Below are 13239 nucleotides of genomic sequence, written 5' to 3' on the forward strand. Positions count from 1 at the left end.
CTCCGGAAGTTTCTTCAGGAAGTTCCTCCGGAAGTTTCTTCAGGAAGTTCCTCAGGAAGTTCCTCCAGAAAGTTCCTCAGTTAGTTCATCCAGGAAGTTCCTCAGGAAGTTCCTCCGGAAGTTCCTCCAGGAAGTTCCTCCGGAAGTTCCTCCGGAAGTTCCTCCAGGAAGTTCCTCCGGAAGTTCCTCCAGGAAGTTCCTCCGGAAGTTCCTCCAGGAAGTTCCTCCGGAAGTTCCTCCAGGAAGTTCCTCCGGAAGTTCCTCCAGGAAGTTCCTCCGGAAGTTCCTCCAGGAAGATCCCCGGGGAGCTCCGCGTGGGAGGTCCCCCGGAAGTTCCTCCAGGAAGTTCCTCCGGAAGTTCCTCCAGGAAGTTCCTCCGGAAGTTCCTCCAGGAAGTTCCTCCGGAAGTTCCTCCAGGAAGTTCCTCCGGAAGTTCCTCCAGGAAGTTCCTCCGGAAGTTCCTCCAGGAAGTTCCTCTGGAAGTTCCTCCAGGAAGTTCCTCCGGAAGTTCCTCCAGGAATTTCCTCCGGAAGTTCCTCCGGGAAGTTCCTCCGGAAGTTCCCCCAGGAAGTCCCCCCTGAAGTTCCTCCCGAACTTCCTCCAGGAAGTTCCTCCGGAGGTCCCTCCAGGAAGTTCCTCCGGAAGTTCCTCCGGAAGTTCTCCAGGAAGCTCCTCCCGGAAGTTCCTCCCGAAGTTCCTCCCGGAAGTTCCTCCGGAAGTTCCTCCCGGAAGTTCCTCTCGGAAGTTCCTCCCGGAAGTTCCTCCGGAAGTTCCTCCCGGAAGTTCCTCCAGGAATTCCTCCAGAAGTTCCTCCTGAAGTTCCTCCAGGAATTCCTTCGGAACTTCCTCCAGGAATTTCTCCGGAAGTTCCTCCAGGAATTTTTCCAGGAATTCTCCAGAAAAGTTTTCTAAAGTGTCTCAAGAAATCCCTCTGTCATTGATTCCCTCCATGAATTTCTCCTAAATCAATGCTTCAACAAGTTTGCTCAGGAACCTTCGAAAAGTCCTAGAACTTCTTAAATAGTTAGCCATAGAATTTCCCCTGCATGTCTTTGATGTGTTACTTCAAGCACGCTTCATAAATCACACCGCAAACTTTACAGAAATTACCACGAGGACTCTTCTCTCTTTCTTCCGAAATTCACATGGAAGTCCACTAAATCTTTCCTCTCGGTAATTCTGGGTAAATTGTCCAGGAGTTCTTTTTTTTTTTCTTTTTTTCATGTAACCCGTTGGCAGTCTCTCGACTCAAACTCTACTCCGGGTCCATCCCTGTTATTCCCCACGGTAATTAAATTTGCTTCTATGAGCCTCTATTTTAGATCAATAACAGACGTTCCTAAGCCACGTTGCTCAAATGGTCACTGTTTTAGGCCTGATCCAAATAGTTTTATTAAATAGTCCCCTTCAATAACATGATCACCGTTTTCACCATTATAACTATCACTCATCACTCCAGCTTAACCCTGTTGATCCGGTGATTAAATTTGCTTCTACGAGCCTCTATTTTTGATCATTAACAGACGTTTCTAAGCTACGTTGCTCAAATGGTCACTGTTAAGGCCTGATTCAAATAGTTTTCTACAAAATAATCCCGGTAGCATCACTTATTATCGTTTTCACCACTATCACAATCATAATTACTATTGTCCCTGTCATCACAAATATCTACAGTCATGAACACACACACAATGAATCGATCTTCAAAACAGCGCTGTTATATATCATATAAGAACCGACACTTCTACTAGCTTTCATTGGACATGTACATGTACATTATTTCTAGTATAATTATAAAATAATTCCCACTTCTAGCACCTCAACTCAATATTGCATTTCATTCTTCATACTCACTGCGAACATGTTCCCATCCCAAATCAACTCTATCTTTTACCTAGCTTCTTCTGTCACTATGTCTACACCACCAATACCAACTTGTGTATTAACCTTTTCACTAACACTTGCATAACCACACAACATCACCATTTTCATATCAACAACCATTTTTTCACAATTTCATCGAGATCAGCAATTATCACTACTATCCCTACTACAAAAAACTAGTCAGTCATTTTTTTTTTTCTAAATTTGCAGTTTCCATCAAACAAATGAAGCTCAAAAAATAATAAGCTTAAAATCTATCGCGAGAGTCAGTCTTATTGTAGATATGATGACAAAGAGAGAAAACTCGAATAGAAGTGCATTTTGAAACAATAATAACGCACTAGAGTTTGATAAATATGACTCGTTTAAAATTTATTTTGGAATCTATTTAGTCTATTTACCAGGCCACACTTCAGAACCGTGCGCCCAGCAATTATAAAAAATTCTCAACTTAACAACACCGAATACTGTTGCTATGGGCCTGTTGGTCTTCAAAAGCTTCGAAATCGCCTCCGAATAGAATTCAACAGGTAATAATTTTACAGACATTTCTTGAGCTTCGAATTTTTGATAGGGTTAGGAAGTCTTATGGTAGATCTTTATGTCTATGGATCTACTGTTAATCTAGTCATAATTATGTCGAATGTTTCGCACTGTGTCATTATTACTCTGTCTGTCTTAGTTATCTTATGTTTCCTACGTTATTCAGTTCAATTCTATACTCATTGTAGATTATGTTACGTTTTGATGTCAGTTCATTGTCTCTATTGCTAAAGGTCACCTCCTCTCAGGCGAGTATCCTAGTTCAAGCGTATAAGTAAATACCGCTTAAGAGTTAAGCAAACGTGAAAAAATGCAGAATGTCTTGATGATATTTTCTACTGGTTAATTCCTACCTGGCTATGTTTAAGCGTGGCTACGACTCATCATCATCAGGGAACGCCTCTGAAAAGTATTGCCGCATAGCAGAGATCATTATCACTGATGAAAAGGACCTCTACCTGTCTGCACCACCATTCAAGGCTCCAAGATACGATGTCCGTTGAATCACATGCACATGCGTAAAATCAGTGCATCAATGTCAGATTATATGTGACGTGGCATTAACCAAAAAATAGTCAACATGTGATATCACCACGACAGGATATGTCTTTGGTTGCCATATCAGTGCTAATGGCGTAAGCCCACCCATCTATCCGAGGGGAGGGAGAAATAATGTAAGAAAAATGCTTGAGAATATCATTTCAAGACCAAAGTCTCAAAACTACCCATACGCTTCTGCAAACAAAGACCCAAACGACGACCCGACGACCAACAGTTCTCCCAAGCAAACCAACACCATCAACACGCACGCGAGGGTCTCTGCTGTTGACAGTGCTGGTCCGCGCGAGAGCGCCACCAGACTCCCGAAATCGACACTCGAGCTCGAGTCCCCGCCCACAAAGACAAGTCACTGTTCAAACGAATGTTGCCTTAATTTACTTCCCCATCCCGGGCACAGATTCTTTCCGAAGGATACTCAATATAAGTTCCACCGGGAAGCCAAGCACCAGAGATTGAGGAAAATCAGATAATCCAGCATCAGGCGTCTCGCGTCTGTTAGTTAAGCAGAGAAGATGTTATAGGTGATATTCTCAATACGGCCGTTCAGAATGGTTCAGCGGATGTGAATTATGGATCATTATTAGGTCTTGTAATTTGAACAAAACATTCTGAATACACGCGATAAACTATGAATATTATTATATCGGAGTTTTTAATTAGGATCGCGAATCAAGTAAAAATACTGATAAGTATAAGTTTGTAATTACTACCGACATTGTATTTGTGATCAAAACTGACATTGTGTTTTTTAGTTAAATCTCAAGTGTACTAAATACGTAACGGAATAATGTACTGTTATTAAAAAATTATAATAATTTACATTATAAATTCTGATTAATTTCAAGATACTGATCCAACATCACATCTTCAAGGGCTCCTCACAGGCTACACATTTCATTCAGGCACTTTAGAACGTCCATGTAGTAACTTGTTCACACTTGAAATCTGCCTCGACCAAGTTGGCAGAACGCGCCCTTACCCTTTCTGAACCCAAGGGCAGGGAGTAAATTGTCCAGGAGTTCTTAAAAATAAATTGCGAAACCTTGATCCAGAAAATCTTACGCACATTCTTCTGGGAATTCTTCCATTAAAAATTTAAAATTTTAAAATTAGAAATTAAAAATTTAAATTTAAAAACTGAAAATTGAAATCTAAAATTTAAAATTTCAAATTTTGGAATTTAAAATTCAAAATTTGGTACATTCAAAGTTAATTGCCTATATGCCGGGTGTTAAGCCACCCGGAGTGGAAATTAATTACTATGTCTGAAACTTGATTATGCATATGTACAACATGTGATAGATTTAGTTCGGAAAAGGTATTGGAAGGTAACCACCCCTTCAAAACATACATAAAATCACAATGATAAACTAGCGCTGTGTGGAATTGTCTGTTCATAATCATCCAATAATGTGAAAAATTACCTTTCAATAACTTTCATCACTTTGTGGTCTCCTCAAAATGTTTTGTTTGTACTTTTAGTTATGGAAAATGCTTAAACAGCCCTGCTCTTGGGTACACTTCCGGATGTAATACTTCAGGAATAGATCTTTTCCAGTCGCAAAAAGTAGTCTCATTCAACAGTTGTAATCCCGATGCGTAAAACCACTTCATGAAATAGCTACTGCTAAGCAAAATACTTTCTTCGCGCCACCTGCAATACAAATTAAGTTGTGGGTATAAACGCGATATGAACAATTTAATGCAAAGTGTCTACCTCCATTCGAAAACTTACCTGCATTATTTCCCAGCAACAGTATTGAAACTGCTATGTGTTCCGAATTTGTTTGAATCCTCAAACATATATTTCCGACTGCGGGCGGAACACTCTCGCTTTGTTCAACGCACGGCTGCGCAACGCAGTGCTTTTGGAACATTCCTGAATGTCCATCGGCGAAGATAAATTTGGAATAAATATCGATGATCCGAAGTGGCAGCGCTGTATTCCAGGATAAAAAAATTAAACTATATTGAAGTCTGCTTTATTATGCGGAACTGTTGCCTTTAATAATAGATAGCCAGCCGTCGTGCCGGCCAAATACTCACTTTTCAAATAACTCTTTCCGATTGATTCCAAATTGCCATTAATTGCCGCGAACTCTCTTCAATAGAAAGTAAATCACTCCACTTGACTTTAGAAGACCGAGAACAAATTTTTAAGCGAAACTTTTCGCCAACAACAACAAAAAAGCTACCGGTATTAGCTGCAGGCAAACTACTAACTGCAGTTGATGAAAATTTTCACCGAACTGACAGTTGGGGATTCAGATCGTAGCAATGTTATTAGGTAGAATTACATACTTTTCGCGTTTCGAGCGTTGTTCTAGAGGTAACATTATGTTTTATTTAAAACCAGCATGATGTGCATCATTTTGCACGGAATATGATAGTATTTATGCAGGTAATTTTACGTTTATTTCATGTAACAAAAATAAAATTTCGCCGGTTAGATTTTACAGTGAGTGATGTAATAAAACATCGATCCGATGTAAAAATACATTAAATCTTGCTTTACATCGATTATTTGAGTACGTTCTGGAAATTTGCGTCACGGCTTTTTAATATTTTTTTTGCTGTGTTGATGCGAAAAAAAAATCATCATTAAGCAAATAATTATCGCTTGGCGACAGCAGACATTTGAGGGGGCTAGAAGCAGAGGGATGTAAGTGACATTTTGGTCAAAATTGAGTTGACTACAGCAAAAAATACTTTGGTTCTCAAGGTTTGCGGCAATATGTTGATATAGTGTGTACAATGTTTATAAAAAATGTGAAAATTCACAGAAAATCGGTAATTTTTTGAACTTCCATACAATTTATATGAAGCAAAAAAATATTGAAAAACTTTGCACCCATTTTTCTCAAAACCAAATTTTTGTCCTTTGCGTTTGACCCCCTCATTTGACTTCGGCAGCAGAATCACTAGCGCGCGTTGGATTATTCAGTGGTTGCTGTTAGTGGTTCGGAAGGCGCAATATTGGAAATCAATCGCTTCTTCTCAGGACTAATATTCTATACAAGAGAAGGTCAAGCCTGGACGAATTTGGTTCAAAGTGAAAATTAATCGCTTGGCGACCGCAGAAAGTTGCCGTCCGTAGAAGAATCAGAAACGCGCATCGGAGAAAAATGTTGCAAACATTTATTCGCATGGAAGACATCAGTATCAGTAATGTAAATTTGATCTCAAAATTCTGATATTGATTACAAGAAAGCTGCTGGCTCGCGTGCGCATGTTGTCAAGCCCAAACAAACTTCTACTCGGAACACTGGTTTTTGTTTGTTTGCGTTGAAACATTATGCTTTTATGAATAGGAAAGATCCATTAATTTCGCAAAGTAAAACCTAATCATTTCCAGCTCACCTACTTCCTGTGTTATGTTTTTTTTTGTATGGAACATATGGAGATCATGTATGAAGTGACACACTCCATTAAAACCCCGTGCCTCTCAGTGTGACGTAATTGATGCACTTTCCAAAGCAACATATTTTAATTCTACAAATCATTTATACAAGTACCGTCGGAACAACTTAGTGTTGGGTTGGCCAGCTCTGCATTCGGTACTCGTGGACAATTTCCGTAACACGTTGGTCTGAAAGCCATCTAGCCGAATTGACAATTAGGACAAAAATTTCATTTGGCATTTCATAATGTTTGACCCAACAAATCATTGGACCGAAGGAGTCGTTTGGCCGAACAAGTCAATTAAACGAATATATTCGTTTGGCAGAATGGCAATTTGGCCGTAACTTCGTAATTGTAGTTCCACGAACAGGTCATATGATGGTTAAAAATAGTGAATGTGAAAAGTGTGAAGTGATTTAGCAACAACGGAAATTTGAGAAGAAATAAATGAGAAGTAAGAAATGTGTTTAGCTTAGCTTAGCCTTGACTGACTGCACATATATATCGTTGCGACTCCGTGATTGACCAGAATCAGTTAAATTGCACAAAGAATCAACTGAATGATATACTGGGATTGTTCAAGCATTCTCAGTGTGCAAGCTTCAGTTTCAGTTTCACTCAAATATTCAAATGATCAACAACGGCGCGTCAGTTAGGGAGGAGAAGGAATATTACCTCTGCGTCTTCACAAAAACCACAGGAAGGGTTATCAGTTAGTCGGTAGGCATCGTTGGGTCTGGATTCACTCTGATAAGCGATGCGACCATGTCATTTTTCAACACAATTTTAACTATGATTCGGCCGCACAAAGCAGAACAAACTAACTACCTGCACACCGAGCAGGAACACGATCAACCGCGTATCAATTGATTTACTTCTCGATTGCACACAGCACAACTAAACCAAAGCGTTCGAAGTGTCGATGAACCGAGCATGAACACGCCTCACCATGCATGCCCGGTGGCATATGCAAACCGTTGAGGATCGCGTTCTGGACGACCGAAACGACGCGCAGCACTAACACCCGATCCTCCAAGCATCCATCATTTACCTATGCTGTCCATCGACGAGAGAAAAAAAATCACAGCATAAATTCCCGGTGGTATATCCAAGCTGTGAAGCATCGCGATCGGAACGAAGTGCAGCACTCTGTAGGGTAGAAGTACTATATTACGCCACCCTAAACGTACGTTTATCTCTCGAATTGTAGCAAAAAGCGAAAAAATTTATATATTGTGAAGGTAGTAGTAGTAAAATTCTTCTTTATTTACACAATTTTTGTTCTACAATTATTTTTAACATGTACAGTGATCGGCCGGCTTGGCCCTCCAACTTCAATTTTAATTATTATTATTATTATTATTATTATTATTATGTTTCTACTTAATTTTTAAAATATAATGTATCATGACGGCCTTCAGGAGGCGCTAGTGTGTTTTTTAAAATTTGATAACCTAACTACTATGTACACTAATATTTACAATAAAAATTTGATAACCTAGATTGGAACTAGCGCCTTAAGCGCTTGTTGGTCCGAGTGCAAGCAACGGACCCTAAACTTTTCTTTACACTCACCAAAGCGCTCATGTAAGGTTTTTATTCCGGCCAGACGGTGGACCTCGGATGTTCTTGTCCTGGGAGAGGTGTTGAGGATCATCCTCAGGAATTTGTTTTGGACCCGTTGAAGTTTGAGGTGGTGGGTTTTAGCGCAGCTCTCCCAGACCGGCATGCCGTATTCGATCACAGGGAGGATGATTTGCTTGTAGACAGCAAGCTTATTTTTCAGGGACAATGACGACCGGCGGTTGATCAAAGGGTACAGTAGTTTCAACAAGACGTTACACTTTGTCACCGTTTTGTCAACCTGCTGCCTGAAAATAAGCTTGCTGTCGAGGGTCAAGCCAAGGTAGTCGGCCTCATTGGCCCATTCCACAGTCGTGCCATTGAGGATGATTTTACAGTCCCCAGGCGGAACAAGTTTAGGGGATTTGGAGTGGGGGAAAATGATGAACTGGGTCTTCGCCGCGTTGATGCAGATCTTCCAGCTGGTGAGGTACTCTGTCAGGGCATCCAGGCCTCGTTGGAGTTTTGCCACTAGCGCTCTGATCACTCTACCGTTGTAGACGATGGATGTGTCATCTGCGAACAGAGACAGAATGCCGCCTTCTGGAGGTTCTGGCATGTCGGAGGTGAACAGATTGAAAAGCAGGGGCCCGAGGATACTGCCCTGGGGGACGCCTGCGACGATGTTGTGCGCATTGGAACTCGCTCCGCTGATTGAGACCCGGAATGTCCTTGCCGACAGGTAATTGTTGATGATTTTCACCAGGTAGCTGGGAAGATTGTAGCGTTCTAGTTTGTACACCAGGCCATCATGCCATACATTGTCAAATGCCTTCTCGACATCGAGTAAGGCCATGGCGGATGTTTTCGAGACAAATTTGTTCCGTCTGAGGACGTTGGTAACTCGGGTCAGTTGGTGTACAGTTGACCGACCGCGTCGGAAACCAAACTGTTCCTCGAGCAAGATGTTGAGATTTTCGGCAGACTCAAGTAACCGGTGATGAATAGCTTTTCGAATAGCTTGGATAATCCTGAGAGAAGGCTGATGGGACGATAGCTTTTGGGTGAGGAAGGATCCTTCCCAGGCTTCCGGATGGGGATGACTTTCGCTGACTTCCAGGCCGATGGGAAGTAGCTGAGCCGGAGACACTGATTGAAGAGCAGCGAGAGGTGCTCAAAGAACGGCGCACTCATGTGTTTGAGCTCGAGATTCAGGATGCTGTCGAAGCCTGGGGCCTTCATGTTCTTCGATGATTTGATATAGGCCGTCAATTCGCCAGCTGAGATCTCCAACTCCTCCGAGAAGTCGTTGGGAATCAAATGGATGTTGTTAGCATGCTCGTTGATGGCTGCTTCGTGTGGACTGACGATGTTCTGCCCAAGATTGTGTGAGCTGACGAAGTGACGACCTATTTCAGCGACCTTCTCTGCAGGAGTTATCAAGCGATCCTTAGAGCCATTATTGTCTAGTGGGATCAAAGGTGGAATGGGCCGAGGCTTGGATTTTAGAATTTTGGTCATTTTCCAGAACGGCTTAGCACAATCTGGGAGAGTGCGGATCTTATTCGAGAAGTCGTTATTTTTGAGGTCCACCATTCTGGCCTTGATAATTTTTGTGATTCGATTGCAGCGTGCCTTAAGCTCAGGCAGTCCAGTACGCTGAAACTGCCTGCGAGTGACATTCCGCAATCGAATCAAATCTTTGGTGAGTGTATCGATGTTTAAGGAGTTGCTTACCTGCCGAGCCGTCGGTACGTGTTGCTCTCGGGCCGCCGTGATCGCCTCCTCGATAGCGCACAGCTGGCGGTCGATACGGTCCGGCGGTCCGGCGTCTCCGGACGCACCTCGTAGTCGACGGTGTTATCGACGCACTGTTGGAACCGCTGCCAGTTCACTCGGTGGTAGTTCCGCCGTAACTGCTGGTGCCGATTGACCGAGGAGCCCAGTTCCGCCACCACCGGATAGTGATCCGAACTGAGCTCCTGGTATACAACCGGCTGCGAGACGTGGTCACTCAGGTTTGTTATGTAGAGGTCGAGCGTTGCGTGGGCACCGGACCGACTCAGCCGAGTGGGGGAATCCGGGCTCAGGATCGTGTAGTGGCCTTCCTCCATGTCGTTGCTCCAGATGGTGCCGTTTCGATTGCCGCGACTGTTACCCCAGGCTTGATGTTTGGCATTCAAGTCGCCGCCAATGATATACTGGCCTTGCCTCCGCGTCAGCTTGACGATGTCCCTCCGAATGGCAGCCGATGATCCATCGCCGGCTTTGGCTTGCGTTAGACAGTACGCCGCGATGAGCGCAATTGTGCCGACCGAAGTGGTGATTTCGACACTGATGGCCTCGATGACACTGAGCTGGTAGCTTGGAAGCAGACGACAGTTGATGTTGTAGCGAAGAGCGATGGCCACACCACCTCCCCTGGTCGGCCGGTCGAGTCGTACGATGCGGAAGTCCGAGATGTTGATGTTCACCTCCGGTTTTAGGTGCGTTTCGGTGATGAACGCCACGTCTATTTCCTTCTCCTCAGGGAAATCATTCAGCTCAATTATTTTGCTCTTGAACGAGCAAGCGTTCCAGTTGACCAGGCCCACCCTAGCAGCCATTTTCGATGATGAACATGCCAAGAGTGAAGACCTGGGCGAAGCGGGTTTTGCAGCCGCGCAGTCGAGTGGCGAGCTGCGCGAAGATCGGCATCAGTTGTTCCGGAGTGTACAGCGGAGCTGATTCTCCCGATGGGACGGCTTCGTTCTCCGACTGCCGACGGAACCCAGGAGGAGGGAGCAGGGGCCATTCGCTGGTGGATGGTGTCGACGATGTTGGAGCTTGGACCGATGCCGCTGCCGCTGCCAGTCGCTTGTGCGGCTGTAGCGGTGGGAGTAACGGAATCACACGACGGGATCCGAGATGGCTGGAAAGTTCACCTCGTTGATTACGGGAACACGGTTCTTCTTCGGAATAGTCCTGGTGGAAGCCTTCTTCCGGATTTCCAGGAACTCGGCTCGCTTTGGGCAGCCCTTTGTGGTGGCGCGATGTTTGTCGCCACAGTTGGCGCACTTGGGATCGGCCACCTCCATTTTGTCGCACTCGTCCGTCGGATGGGGTTCGCCACACTTGTTGCAGCGCGGCTTCATGCGGCAGTTCCTGGTGCCGTGCCCGTAATTGAAGCAGTTGGTGCATTGCGTGACATCGCGGTGCACTGGCCGATATCGCTCCCAGTCAACGACGGTGTAATTTACACACTCAGTTCAGCTCGGCATATTTTGATTCTTTTGCCGAGATCCGCACAGCCGAGCACTCGGTTAGTGACTTTCTGCTGATATCTCAGTTGAAAAATTAGTTCGTTTACTGCGGCACTCAAAGGAGCCACCGTAAACATACGTTCATTCAGCCGATATTCCAGCAAACGAACTTAAGCCGAGATTTGCACAGCCGAGATCGGTGGAAAAATTTAAGTGTGTATAACGCCAACCAGCTTCAGGTCCTTCCAGGTAGTGGAGCCGTGCTCCAGATGGATCAGGTAAAGCTGGTCGCGATATCTCCTCGCCTTGTCGTGACGAGCGATCTTGTGGACGGCTACTGGCTTCAGTCCGCAACTTTCAAGCTCTGCTTGGAGCTCTTCCTCCTTCATGTCGTGAAGTCCTCGCAGCAAAGCCTTGAGCGGCTTCGTGCCGGGGTGGTCATGAGTGTAGTACTCATACTTGTGGACCTCGAGGAACTCCACGACGGATTGATGATGGTCCCTGTTGGCCGGCATCACTTTCACGCCCTCGCTGCAGAGCCGAAAAGTACATTTCAGCCCCTTAGCGATCAGCTGGCGAATTTTTGGGCGTAAATCCGGCGGATCGCCCTTCACAAACACGGGCGGGCACTTCTCCTTCCGCTCCGGTTGCACCTGCGGCAGCTGCGATTGCTGCTTCTTCCACTTTTTCGGCGGATTGCCGGCGTCATCAAGCGGCAACGGCGAGAACACGTTGCTCTGCAAAAGCTGCTTGGAGGGGTTGCCCGCGCCTCCAAGAGCAGTGCGCTTAGGCACTTTTCCAGCGACCGAATCGGCCACCGAGTCTCCCATGACGGGTCCGGGAGAAAATAACGCCAACGCGACAAGCGAAAACGTAAACAGCGAACGAACGAGAAAAAACACTTCGAAAAAATGCGCGAGCAAAAAACACGTCCGTACGTGTTGCTGTCATATTGTGAAGGTGTCGGGATTACTGCGTAAAACTGGTCTTTAGCTAGCAAATTTGATTTAATAATGACGATAAATTATTGCTAATTTATGTAAATATTCCGTTTAATTAGCTAGTATTCTGATTTAATTTTCGCCAAACATTTTCAATTTTCGCCACCCCCGGGATCTAGTTTTCGCCACCTCTTGAAATGGTGATTTGAACGGATATATTGAATCCCCTAACGTCCGGAGCTTAGGCAACACGTATTGCAACACGTAAATCTGTTTTTCTGTAATCTGGCGAAAATTAACTCAGGATTAAATTTGAAAACTATGAATAGAGTTTCGCCAGTGGCGTAAATGTACTAAATTTCGCCACCTTATTTTTAACTAAATTAAGACAAAAACATGAACTTTTTTGATATAAAACCGTTACTAATTGCATTTCTGAATAGTTCTTATGATTGTGTACGTATATTGGTCATACTTTTGAAGGTTTGATCAGTTTTTCCGGCATTTGTTTATTTTGGCCTGTTCTTCAAACGGACAAAAATTGCCAGGGTGTCGAGACAACTATTTTTAGATGAATTTTCATCAGTAATCGTAGTTTTATAATAACTTTGTTTTAGTTAACGTATGCATGTTTACTAGAGCTAAATGATTGTTTAATACAGTTAGGTAAAATATTGCACTAGAGCGTTAAAAAAAACTACTTGTTTTACCAAGGTGGCGAAATATAACACAGTGGCGAAATATAGTACATCTATCCTACTTCCTTGCTCGAGGCTACTGCAAATTATTGATGATTGCGCTTGCTTCAACTGGAGCAAAGCGCGATACATGCGCATGAATTACCGAACACCATTTTCGCGACACTAAAACACATCATGTACTCACTTGCTCGATGACTACTGAAAACTCTAAATAAGAAGTAAGAAATGTGGAGTAAAAAGTAAGACGTCTCACTTCTCACTTTTTACAGTCTCTTTCTATTTTTTAAATTTATTACTTCTCCCTTCTCATTTCTCACTTTTACATTCTGAATGCAGTCATATTTAGGTTGCAGCCAGCCAAATCGGTTCGAATAGTGCTGTTAGAAGTGAGAAGTGAAAATT

At 43.8% G+C, this 13239-nt stretch overlaps 1 protein-coding gene and 1 long non-coding RNA gene across 3 annotated transcripts in view; both read right to left on the reverse strand.

The window, feature by feature from the left end:
• Nucleotides 1–13239, reverse strand: part of LOC134213586 (transcription factor hamlet-like) — a 376122-nt gene that overhangs the window by 269141 nt on the left and 93742 nt on the right. The window lies entirely within an intron of this gene.
• LOC134217988 (uncharacterized) lies at nt 4367–5221 on the reverse strand. Its single transcript, XR_009981209.1, has 3 exons — nt 5035–5221; nt 4724–4927; nt 4367–4642 (listed from the first exon to the last, which is right to left on the reverse strand). It is a non-coding gene; the product is annotated as an uncharacterized LOC134217988 (long non-coding RNA).

The sequence above is a fragment of the Armigeres subalbatus genome, chromosome 2 (assembly GCF_024139115.2).
Source record: "Armigeres subalbatus isolate Guangzhou_Male chromosome 2, GZ_Asu_2, whole genome shotgun sequence".
In the NCBI taxonomy this organism is placed as follows: domain Eukaryota; kingdom Metazoa; phylum Arthropoda; class Insecta; order Diptera; family Culicidae; genus Armigeres; species Armigeres subalbatus.